Here is a 13,583-nt window from a genome sequence, read left to right on the forward strand (position 1 = left end):
ACATCACAGGGAGAAGATTTCCACGCTGCAATATTGGACTGTGGGACTAAATGGATTTCTGAGTGCCTTCACACATATTACCACATCTTTATGTGTTTTATGTAGACGGCAATAGCACTGCAGTGGAAAGCCTGTGTAACATTGAATTATCTATAGACACTTCAATCAGTTTACTGGTAATGAAGTCGCCACTGGTTGAGTAATTTATTGGTGTGTTTCCTCGCCATGCTAATGGTGTTTTGCCTCATTAAGCCTCACAGTGTAGGCAGATCTTTTGTTTTCGATGTTGCCTGCGCAGGTTTCACTTTAGCTTCAGGTAATAATTTGCTCTTTCTTCTTGCAGATTCTGACATATCAGCTTCCGTTACGTATGGTTATGGAGCTCATAATTTGTGGTATAATTCATGTTTATTTTATCTGCACACAGGGGATGACTTACCACAGCAATATGCATTCCCTTTTAGCCGTGCATCGTGATCATTGCAGCAGCATTAATACATCTACATTATATACTGCAAACAGGAAAAGTAGAGGGACTTCAAACCACTGAAATTCATTACCCTGACAGTATTTTTCTTCATCTGTAAACAATACCTTTAACCGAGTTCTTTGTGAGGAGTGCTGCTCATTAAATCATGCAGCAGCTCCACAGAGGTCATTACTTTTAATGGCTGTGTTGATGAATGACAGTGTCACGGCAGGTTGATGAGGTCAGGAGGAGGATCCGAGTGTGAAAATACCCCCTTAGTCCTGACAGGGAACAAGTTGTGCTACACCTTCAACTGTGCACTTTTAGCTGTTATAACAGTGGAGTTGGTGTCATCATACACACTAATGACCACAGTGTTCTTTCTGCAGGAACAGGTCCTGTCAGGATCAGATGAACTAAAGGTTACAGTCACTGGCAAAACAAGCTGCTCCTCCTGCTACAGAGTACCCGGCTGTTTTAATTTCATACTGTTAACTAGAACCCCTCGTGTGCTAGCATCTGCAATTATTCCTAAATATTTGGCTCATTTGAAAGAGGGGGCAGTGCAAATTAATAAATACATGTCTGAGAAACAGCAAGACGAAGCCCAGAGGCTGTTTTTCACCTGGAGTTCGTGGTCAAGGTGTTAAAAAGGCTTTTTAAAACACATCAAAGAAACATAAAACCTTACATGCAGTTTAACGTTTGGAAAAAGAGACACAGTGGTAGAAACAGTCTAGAAAATGGCATACACATGTTATATATATTATATTCTACAGTTTGTTTTCTTGCCTGTGAGTTCTTCACTTGTATTAACGATCAAATGGCCTCTAAATCTTTGCATTTCCTCATTCTCTGTTGCCCCTTTTCCCCACAGCACCATCACCATTATTGCTGTTTTCTGTTTTTATCACCGATACTGGAGTTTTCCCTCGGTTAACATCAACACTATAATTCACACAAACCCCACTGTGCTTAAAAACCTTTACCACAAAGGCTCAGGGTGGAGGCATGAATTTCTAGTTTGCATAATGATACAGTACATTCAGTCAGGTTTCCATTTGTGTTACTGACCTCCCACTGACACCACAATTTTGAGTACAAGCAGGATTGATGGAGCTTAAACGACAAACGTCAAACTATGTGAGATTGAGATGTTTGAAAGTTTTTTGGTTTACAGAACAGTTTAGTGAATTTCCAACAAGTTAAAGTAGTTTGTTCTCAACAATCACTGCTTTATATGGACTGTGCCTCTTCAGGGGTCCATCAAATAAAGCAGGAAATGATGAAGGTTATGAATAAACTAATTCCACTTAAGATTTATAGTTAATCTTTTAAAGCCTGTTGGATAGATTACATCATGTTCTTGCTATTTTGGACATTGGTCTGAGTTGCCCTGCAGAGAGAGTGACATTATTAATACCTGTCATCTCATCATCTGGTCAGCAGTAAGGTGAGTCAATATTGACATTAAGAATTAATCTGCCCATCACTTCCCTGATTATTAGTTTGATCAATGTAGTATCAGAAAATAAAAAAAAAAGTCCATGGCATTTAATGACTGTCAAAGTTGATGTCTTGAAATTTTACTTGGGTTTCCTTTAACCCAGAGTAAATCAACACCACAGCATTTTTGCAATTTTTGCTTGAATCAGTAGCGTCAACATGGCATGGCTTCTGGCTATTTATCAGCTGATCAACAAATTAATAAGTTGTATACTTTTTTCAGCTCTACCTATAAATATCACATTTTACTTCTGCTTGTTGACACTGAGGCACAAGTGTTAGTTTCTGCTAGCATCATATAGGTAAATATTGGTGAAAAAAACACACATTTCTGTTAGCATACTAAACTGGTACGCTAGAAATATGGATATTTAATCGAGGCAGGGGCAGCATTGCTTGTGAGAGCATCTCTAAGTTACCGATCACTACAAAGACAAAAATATGGATGCCAGTGAGAATAGTAACTGTGTTAAAAGTTGTTACTTTTGCCTCGTGTATATTTAAATATGTCATCTGCAAAGCTTCAAGAAGGAGAGCTGGATGAGGACAAAAGTCAACAGTTAGTTTCTTACAGAAGACCCGTTCACCCAGTCTGATGTAACCTTCACTGGAAATGTTCAGTTGAATGGTTATTATAATAGCATGCTAATGTTTTTTAATGTGACTGTTTGGTTTAGTTGAGATGTTAAGTTTGATGTCTGTCCATGCTTCAAGAAGGAGGAATACAATTTGAATCGTGGAATTGGAGAGACTACTTTTTAAAATATGTACATATATCATTCTTAAAGCTGCTGTGAGGAACTTTTGTTTTGTGTCAATTCTGGCGCCCCCTTGTGGACAAAGTGATACCTCTTATCTCTTGTCCTATACCTGCAAAAGTAGTGTTTTCAACAAAAGCCTCATCCTGTTGTGTTCAACAGTCAACTTTATCAGGCAATGTGATTATTTTCCATGAAAACAGTCAAAGAAAGGCTGTTTCTGAAGCAAGATGTCCATTATCTGGTCTGGGACCTACCCTCCCAGGGCGGTTTCAGGCATTAAAAATTACAACAGAGAAGGTGTCAGTGTTGTTGTAGATGGTCTTGTTTGCTATTGAAGGTTATAAAGAGGCATCAGTATCATTTTCAGTCTGTTTCTCAGCCAGTTCAAAACTCCTCACAGGGCCTTTAAATCTTTGAAATTGTCTTTAAATTCATATTGTTGTCATTATTTGAATGACTTTAGTTGGTAGCAGGCCAATAAACTGCATAATGCATGGTGAACAGGTAGTTATGTAAATTAGAATCCTTTCAGGGTGAGAACAGACCCTGTCGTAGAGGTGGATTCAAAGTTGTAATGCCTTACAAATGTATCAAATGCAATCTCTTTACAGAAAAACTGTTTAATATTTGGATGAAATTCTTCATCCAACGTGTACAGCCACTTGAAGAGTTTGTGGTCCCTTTGTTTTCCTCGACATCGTTGTGGTTTTGTTGCTACATTTCTTGCAGACTTTTTACTGTGAGAGAAAGTTTGATAAGTTGAATTCTGTCAAAAAACAACAAATCTGAGTCTCCATGTTTGACAACACGCACATGCTGTCCCATGCGTGTGGACAATACAAACAAACAGGGACCCACTTGTACAAACAGACTTCAATAGAACTACAACTGTTTCTGTGAAAAACAAGACCTCAAAGTCCACATGATCCAGGTCAGTCCTGGCTTGCCTTTTTATATTTGTGTACAGGGGCTCTCCTCGGCTCACACGGACTAGATTTAAGGCTATAAATATTTGAAGACATGGACTACCTGAGCCTTCATCATGGCTCTGTGGGAAGATGAAGGTTACGTGTTTGTGTAACCATCTGAACTCTGAACTATTCACCATCCTCAGTCAGATTGATGTTGAGATGTTGTGCACAAGCACAAGCTGTACTTTCCCTTTCTTCCCCACAATTAACCGTCCTAAGTTAATGAGGCTCTCACTCTGTATGCATATTGATCAGCTCTGTAGAACGGTTGCATGTTAGAGGAGAAAGAAAAGTTAAGAAATTAAACTACTGCTGATGTTAGAGCCAGACTGGATTTACTAAAAGTCTGTTATTATAAAGAAGGACAGAGTGAAGACTCAGACGGCTAACTGTTAATGCTTTTATCTGTAGTTCATATATAGAAGGGGAAGCTTAGAAGGAGAGTGGTATTTAAAGGCAAAGGAGGTATGCAACATGTGAGAGAGATGAACCTGATTAGTGTCATAAAAGATAATCTTATGGTTCTTGAATTAGTAGATAATCAGGTGGTCAGTTATTATCCAAAAAACAACAGTCTTGTAGCTTCCAGTTTTTAAAATATATAAATTATCTTATCAGTTTTGGTGTATCAGATCCATTTGCAGTGATATGCTGTACATGGATGAGGCTTTACATTATGACCACTTACCAAATATTGTGTAGGCCCCCCTCTTGTAAGCCCAGAGCCAAAACAGCCCTGACCTGCCTGATGAGACATGGACTACACTAGACCTCAGAAGATGTGTCGTGGTATATGGAACCAAGACGTTAGCAGCAGATCCTTTAAGTCCCGGAAGTTGCAGGGTGTTACCTGCATGGATTGGAAATGGAGCTCCAGCACATCTCACAGATGCTTCATCGAATTTAAATCTTGAGACTTTGGAGGCCAAATCGACACTGTCATGTTGCTCCAGGCTACCTTCATTCAGTGCTTCGTGGTCCAGTTTATGATGCTCACATGGCCATTGTACGCTCTTTGTGGACAGTGGTTAATAAGGGCACCCTGGCTTGTCTGTGGCTACATAGCCCCAAGCTGTGATGCACAGTGTTCTGACACTTTTCTATCAGAACCAGGATTCACTTTCCCAGCAGTTTGAGACTCAGTAACTCTTCTGTTCTGACCACATGAGCCAGCCTTCTTTCCCCACGCACATTAGTGAGGCTTGGCTGCCTATGACCTGGCCACCAGTTCACCAGTTTAGGTAGATGCTGACCACTGCAGATCTGGGACACCCCACAAGAGCTGTAGTTTTGGAAATGCTCTGACTCAGTCTTCTTACCACCACATTCCAGCCCTTGTCAAAGTTGTTCATATCGTTACTAGTGATGTGTCATGATCAAAAGCTGCGGCTCTGAGAGACGATGCTTTGTAGTGAATCAGAAGAGCCGGCTCGCATGGAGAGATAGCCGGCTCCCACTTCTTTGAGGTGGTGGCAGGCCAAGGCCTCAGTCTTTCCACGTCTGGTGAAGGTGATGGAGGAGAGCCTTCAGAGAGAGTCTTCTTGAAGACCGGGCAAATACTCACTGAGAGGAGAAATCGGATCAGCCCATCCAAGCTGAGGCATCTGATTTTTCTCAATGCCAACCTGCACTGAGGACATTTATGATGTTTGCTTGAGTTTGGTTCTGGTTCTGTTTGCTTGAGTTTGGTTCTGGTTCTGTTTGCTTAAGCTTGGTTCTGGTTCTGTTTGCTTGAGTTTGGTTCTGTTTCTATTATCTTGAGTTTGGTTTTGGTTCAGTTTGCTTGGGTTTGTTTCTGCTTCTGTTTGCTTAGGTTTGGTTCTGGTTCTGTTTGCTTGAGTTTGGTTCTGGTTCTGTTTGCTTGAGTTTGGTTCTGGTTCTGTTTGCTTGAGTTGGTTTTGTTTCTATTTGCTTGAGTTTGGTTCTGGTTCTGTTTGCTTGAGTTTGGTTCTGTTCTGTGGGTATATTTGCAGTTTTTTGTTAATTTGTGCGATGGAAAAGTTTGATTAAAATATTAAACAAAAGTGAGAATGTTTTTGTAACAGAATAAATGCACAAAATTAGGCAATTATAAGGCTTCTCATTAAAACACTGTAGGTAAAAGGGTTTTCAACACAAACCATTTGTTTTCGCAAAGTTAAGGTGAAATATACGGCTACAAAAGATCCAAAATGAAGAGCCGTTCAAGAGTCGAAAGGGCTGGCTCTTCTTTGGGAGCAGAGTCAAAAGAGCCGGCTCTCTGAAAAGAGCCAAACTGTCCATCACTAATCGTTACATTCGCCCATTTTTACTGCTTTTAACACATCAATTCATTGACATAACATTCACATGCTGCTTAAAATATCCCACCCACTGGCAGGTCCCATTGTAAAGAGATAATCAATAATACTTCACCTGTCAGTGGTCATAATGTTCTCTCTGATTGGTGTATGTTTGCCTTGTTCACACTGAAAAAGAAAGCCTTGCTTGGTCTGTTTTGTTGGATTGTGTATCAGTATTGGATTTCTCTGCAGCAACAAGGACTAGAATACCACAAGTGCACAGGGGTACAGAGTGACATGAGCAATGATGACTTAGAGGCATGTCATCATTGGTCCCTTGACAGAAATGATGTGCCCTCTTCTGTTTTTGTTTTATGATATTAGTCTAGTCTGGGAAGCTGACCTCCAGCTTTGTTAGTGTAAACATCTTAAATATCCTTCAACGGTATTATGTAGGCATTTCTTCTTGAAGTTATATCACCTGTAGGGTTTTTTACTATCCCAAATTTTTAAACTGTCAATCTACCTATCTTTGTTGATGTAGTGCTAAATCCCAACAAATGTTATCTTAAAATGCTTTACAGACATAGCAGGTCTAGACCAGTTCTCAAAGTGGGGTCCTGGGACCCCTGGGGGTCAGCGAACCATAGCGTGGGGTCCGTGAAATCATTTGACTACATTTCTAATAAATTATAAAATTGTGCTGTGTCATTACAAAACAGCATATACACCATTGTTATGATACCATTTGGTGTCTCGAAGGGATATGCGAGTCTTGCTACTGTTAATTTTCTGAAATCGTTTAAGATCAATTACTTGAAAAGTGTAAATGCTGTCATGTTGAGTCCACAAGGAATGAAATGACCCTCTGTTTTAAAGTATACAAGTGGTATTTACTTGATTCAAATTGAAGTGCTATCTGTTTACCACTATGGTACAGGTCTGAAGTATTTACATTGATCCGTTTTACAATACAAATAGTTCCAAGGGCAATTAAGAGTGCAAATGGTAGTAAGCATGTGCTGTAGTGATTGGAAGTTCGGCTCTTTTCAGAGAGCGGCTCTTTTGACTCGGCTCCTAAAGAAGAGCCGGCTCTTTCGACTCCCGAATGGCTCTTAATTTAGGATTTTTTGTAGCCGTATATTTAACCTTAACTTTGCATAAAATAATGGTTTGGGTTGAAAACCTTTTTACATACAGTGACTTTATGAGAAGCCTTACAATTGACCAATTTTGTGGTTAGGGTTATGATTAGGGTTATGATTAGGGTTAGGGTTAGGATTAGGGTTAGAGTTATGATTAGGGTTGTGATTAGGGTTAGGGTTATGATTAGGGTTAGGATTATGATTAGGGTCATGCTTAGGGTTAGGGTTATGATTAGGGTTATGATTAGGGTTAGGATTAGGGTTAGGGTTGTGATTAGGGTTATGATTAGGGTTAGGGTTATGATTAGGGTTATGGTAGGGGTTATGATTATGATTAGGGTTAGGGTTAGGGTTGTGATTAGGGTTAGGGTTAGGGTTAGGATTATGATTAGGGTTATGATTATGATTAGGGTTAGGATTATGATTAGGGTTAGGGTTATGATTAGGGTTATGATTAGGTTTAGGGTTGTGATTAGGGTTATGATTATGATTAGGGTTAGGATTATGATTAGGGTTAGGGTTATGATTAGGGTTATGATTAGGGTCGGGTTGTGATTAGGGTTAGGATTAGGGTTGTGATTAGGGTTATGATTAGGGTTAGGATTAGGGTTAGGGTTGTGATTAGGTCGGGTTGTGATTAGGGTCGGGTTGTGATTAGGGTTAGGATTAGGGTTAGGGTTAGGATTAGGGTTAGGGTTGCGATTAGGGTTAGGGTTAGTGTTAGGATTAGGTTTAGGGTTAGAATTAGGGTTAGAACCAGAACCAAATTTATGCAAACAGAACCAGTACCAAACTCAAGCAAACAGAACCAGAACTAGAACCAAACTCAAGCAAACAGAACCATAACCAAACTCAAGCAAACAGAACCAGAACCAAACTCAACCAGAACCCAACTAGAACAAAACCCAGGCCGAACCGGAACCGAACCAGAACCGAATCAGAACCGAACTGAAACCGAATCAGAACCGGACCAGAACCGAACCAGAACCAAACTCAAGCAAACAGAACCAGAACCAAATTCAACCAGAACCAGAACCAAACTCAAACAGAACCAGAACCAAACTCAAGCAAACAGAACCGGAACGAAACTCAACCAGAACCGAACCCAGGCCGAACCGGAACCGAACAGGAACCGAACCAGAACCGAATCAGAACCGAACCAGAACCGAATCAGAACCGGACCAGAACCGGACCAGAACCGAACCAGAACCGAACCAGAACCAAACTCAAGCAAATAGAACCAGAACCAAATTCAACAAGAACCAGAACCAAACTCAAACAGAACCAGAATCAACTCAAGCAAACAGAACCAGAACCGAACCAGAACCAAACTCAAGCAAACAGAAACAGAACCAAACTGGAGCAAACAGAATCAGACCCAACTCAAGCAAACAGAACCAGAACCAAATTCAACCAAACAGAACTAGAACCAGCTGGAGCAAACGTCATTAATATCTTCAGCGCAGGTTGAAAATCAGATGCCTCTGCTTGGATGAGCTGATCAGATTTCTTCTCTCAGTGAGTATTTGCCGTCTTTGAGAAGAACCCTTACCCTAAACTGAAGATGAAGAGAAGATACACAGCCTCCGCTCCATCACCTATGTAATATATCCTCATGTGATTGGCTGAATGGTCGCCATGCTGACCAATCAAAACAAAGGTCTGCTCTGAGCAGAGCTGGGGCGGAACACTGGGAGAGCTAAGCACTTAAAGGAAAAAACTGTGAGCCGGTTCTCTCTCTCGATGCGAGCCGGCTCTTCTGATTCACTTTAAAGCATCGGCTCTCTGAGCCACAGCTTTTGAACATGACAGATCACTAATGTGCTTATTCTGTGTTACAATTATGAGGGGGTCCTTTGACAATTTTCTCACCTGTAAGGGGTCCCTGGCTCCAAATAGTTTGAGAACTAGTCTAGACCGTACTCCATGTACTCCATACAATCACCAGAATGTTTTGTTTACTTGCTAAATTCGTGCGCCAAAATCACATGTCCACGAGTTCCCAAGACACCAATTTTCACAAGGGGGAAGGCCACTCCAGTCTGTTGTCATCAACAAGGTTGAGCTTGACTACATTGAATGGTGTAGCCAGTAATGCTAAAGAAGGAAGTACAACCAACAGCTGGAATATAGTAACAGACAAAGGTTTTCACAAGTTACCAGATCATCTGACCTCCTCATTCACTTTCCTTCAAGTGAGCTCCTTTTAACTCCTGTTCCCAATATGAGTCACAAAGTTCAGGGAAGCCGCACAGAGATCTAATCAATTTGTCCTATATATTCCAAGTGAATGAACCTCTGCTGGACCGTATGTCACATCATACGTCACCGGTGGATCTGCATGCTGATGGGCTATCACAGCGCAAATGATTCACTAGAGTTCAGATTTTTCAACTCTCAAATATGCAAATCCTGGAGGAAGCAAATTTGCCTCATTTGCACGTATAATACGATTCCTTTGCGAGTTTAATTCTCTAGATTTGCCTTAAAAATGTTGCTTTATTTTTGTGAATTGACACAATTCGCATTGCCCAATTCGCATCATTCATGCTGCCCGACAAGAACTTGCGTCTCTCGTGTCTTTACATTGACTTTAAATTGAATTCACTCCTGCAAATTATTTTATTTATATTTGGTGTGTACGCCCAGTCCTTCCGGGATGCAAAAGTTACACCAAGGTGAAATTCAAACAGGGCTTCAGTATAGCTGGTGCACAAAACATGACTTTAAGTTGGTCATAACTTTCACCTCAGAGTCGGACGTGAGGTTCACCCAAGTGTACACCCAGCTGCTTCACTCAGCCCCTGATGATTTGATACTTACTGCATCACCGGGCGAGACAGAACCCGCACCAGTAAGTTCCTTTCTAAACATTTCATTCCATTAATTTGCTCAGAAACTGAAAAGTTCAAAACCTGCAACATCATTGGTGCCATGTGATGTCTGCCTTAAAAATAAAACTGCCTGTTACTGTGAACAAAAACGAACTTTCTTGCCCCGCTGCCATGGCACGATGAACCTTAGAAGTAGCTGCCAAATAAAAGTATCAGCCAAAATAATTAACATATATTTTTCATAAAAAAGTGTCAAAGATTAGACTCTGTGGCTGTGCGGAGAGTAACAGACAGCCAATTTATGTGCCTGTTTGACACATTTGTGGCTCTGCTGTGATTTAATTGGCTCGTGGTCAGAAACAGTCCCCGGCATTCAGCGAGAACAAAAGGCGAAGTCCAAAGACTGTGTATCACCCTGGCATTAAAACGTTATTGTCTCTCAGAGCCACCAACTTTCATTGATTTATCCACCAAAGGCAAATTCCCCAGCGTTTGTTAGAGTGCTTATTTCAGAATATGCATTAACAAGCCTATTTGTCAGGTCATTTCCAGACGTTTGCACAAATGACTCCTGGGATAATTATTTCTTTTTGTATTGAAAGCCATCCACTTAGTCAAACAGAGAGGGGAGAGGTGACAGGCTTATGCAATTTTATGTTAAGCAATTGTTGGATACTCAATCAGGGAGTGATAGGTTCACTTCAAATGGCTTAATCTGCATTAGACCTTCACCAGAGTATCACTGATGGCCAGAGAGCTCTGTGCATGCAAAATATAACAAGTGAGAGAAATAGACACTGTAACAGAAAAAATGTCTGGCGAAGAATATGCAGGCCTCTCAAGGGACTTGACACGTGACTTAGTAATTACAGCACTGCGTCGTTAAACCACCAGGGCACCTCTTCTTTTCTCTTCTTCATCGGGGAAATCAAACTGTGAGACAGATTTTCCCTACGGTGTTCGGTGCAAGGATGTTTCTCTTTTTGCATTTTTGTCCTTGGCCTTCACTTTCCCTGCTTACTTTCTGCTACATCTCACCCTGCTTACTGAGGTGTTTCAGGGCTCCCAGGTTTGGGTATCCCATGTCCTCTGAGGCTCAGCTGGCAGAGCGATACACTAACACTGCCAGGATTAAGGGTTTTAGTACATGTGTAGCTCAATAGATAGAGCATCGACCTCACACTGCCAAGGTTAGGAATCCATCCATCCAGCCCATCCTAACCCTGATACTGTTTAGATGTTTGGATTATGGATGCAACGCAGGAAAACCTCACCTCAGGGTGACATGCTCTCCAGGTTTATATATAATGCAGGTATGCACATATCTGCCATGTTGCTATGGTGACAAGTTAACCGTGGTGTACATAAGTCGCAGAATAAGAACATGCAGCAGACGTCTGTACCGTTCCAAGTGTACCCGAGCTGCAAGAACCTGAACAATGATGAGACAAAGAGGAGCAGCCTTATCATGATTAATCCCACAAATACTGCACCAGCAAGGGTTCATTATTGTACTTAAGCAAACACAACACCTTCTACCCTCTCCACAACCCAGCCCAATCCCTCGGTGAGTGGCACTGATTATTACAATAGCACTGTTAATGATTATTTTAGTGCTGATTAATTCTTTGCAGAGACTCTAGCAAAAAAAAATGACATCATAATGACACAGCCCAGAGGAGAAGGAATATTTATTTCACCAACTGTGGAAAATTAAAAGACAGAAGAGATACAGAGAAGCAAAAAGTAGCAAACATTTCACTGTTTAGCTGACAATAATGACTGAAAGTATTATTGAGTGTACAAACATGGAGGGTTGTGTTAGCTTGGCTCAAATTGCAGTGCCATTGATCTGGATTGATCCATTCGAATCGATGAAAAGTCTAAACAGCACTTTTCATCATCATCCTCGAGGTTTATTGGGTGCCAGCTGGCCTAGCAGTTTAGGCTGTCCCCATTTTTCAGAGGATTACAGAGGTCCTTGTTGCTGGTGTGCTGGTTTGACTCCCATCCATAACCCCTTGTCTCATGTCTGTCCCCACTCTGTGCTCCCCACATTCCCCATCTCTCTTCAGCTGTCCTATCCAAAAAAGGCAAAAAACAAAAACAAAAAAACATGCCTTTATTTTGAAATTTCAACCACTTGCCTGTTTAACAGTTTCAGTGCACTTTATTACACAGAAGCTGAGACAACTCCAAACAAGCAATGAAAATCTGTAAAGACATGAGGTCTCACAGTGTAGTCAAAAGTGATGGTTTCCAAGAGCTCCACAAGCATGACAAGGCTGAACGATAAGGTCACACCGGAGGCAAACACAGAATTGCTTTAACAAACTCAGGGTGGTGAAACACAAATGTGTTCAGTTCTGTTAAAGGTGATCAGGGGCCCTTAATGTTAAATAATGAAAAAGAAAAACATTTGCATTCAGATATGAAAAAAGTGTTACAGTGAAATACAGGTCTTAGTTAAAATATCCAACTCATTTAAATATCCAACACCTTTCAGCATTAAATTTGCCACGACATATCAAAATTGCTTTTTTCTTTTCCTTAAGGCAAATATGTTTGTGTAAGAAGTGTGCACAGTGCTATCTGAAATCCATTGTACGCCCTTGAATCGTATCAGATCAAATTGTATGTGATATCAACAAATGTCATATCACTGTCCAAAGAATCAATGTTATATTGTGCTGTGACTTACGCCCCATTCAACACACAAAGTAGAAAAACATGCCATTTTTCACACATAGATCCACAAACCATACAGTATTCACATCAGTGAGTCTTCAGCGACCATTTATTCTTTTCTTATGTGAGATAACTTTTTTAAATGGCTGTTACTGAAAGTTTTTTGTGAAGAGGGATGCCACTGGAAATTCCTTTTAGCCTGCAGTGTATCATTAATAGACACTGAGATTTTGTTTTACATTCTTCTGCAGCTGAATGTGCAGCATTAGTTTATTTCTTTTCAAACCGTTCCTCACTGTCTGACTTAGCTGTGCATGAGTGATACAGGGGATATGATATCTGCAGGCACAGAGAGATTTTAATGATTATGAAAGCCTAAAATGTGAAATGCAATTGTAACACACTGCAAGCTCTGACATGTTAAAGACACATCAGTCTGCTTTTAATACCAGCAGAGTCAAACAGTTTCTTTAAGAGCTGCTTCATGATAATGAAGTGTGAAAGTGCTAAATGAAGCTTTTGGTAATGTGTACCAAATTGATCAGACAGCCTGTTTCCTGATTAGTACAGTATCTGTCTTTAATGAGGAAGGAAGCTGGAGATGGACACATTAATTTAGCGGTTCCTAACTACAGTTTGATCTTGAGCCAAAGCTCAAGCGGCATTAAGTCCATGGTGTGCCAGTTCTCCAGTTTAATTAACAGAAACAAGTACAGTGCAGGCGTCAGTTCTCTTGAATGTAGAGAAGTCACCTGTTGCTGGTGTCTTGGAAATGCCAATGATAGAACTGCAGCATCCTCTCTAGTTTGTACAGCTCTTGGCTTGTATGCCATCTTGTTTTTCTGGTAGATTGAGTCCTGTACGCAGTGCGAGCAGTATCTAAAACCTTCTTTCATTGTCTCTCAGAATAAGCTGTTCCTGGTATAAAAGAAAAAAAGTTTGTTTGCC

This window comes from Notolabrus celidotus, chromosome 8 (genome assembly GCF_009762535.1).
Source record: "Notolabrus celidotus isolate fNotCel1 chromosome 8, fNotCel1.pri, whole genome shotgun sequence".
NCBI lineage: Eukaryota > Metazoa > Chordata > Actinopteri > Labriformes > Labridae > Notolabrus > Notolabrus celidotus.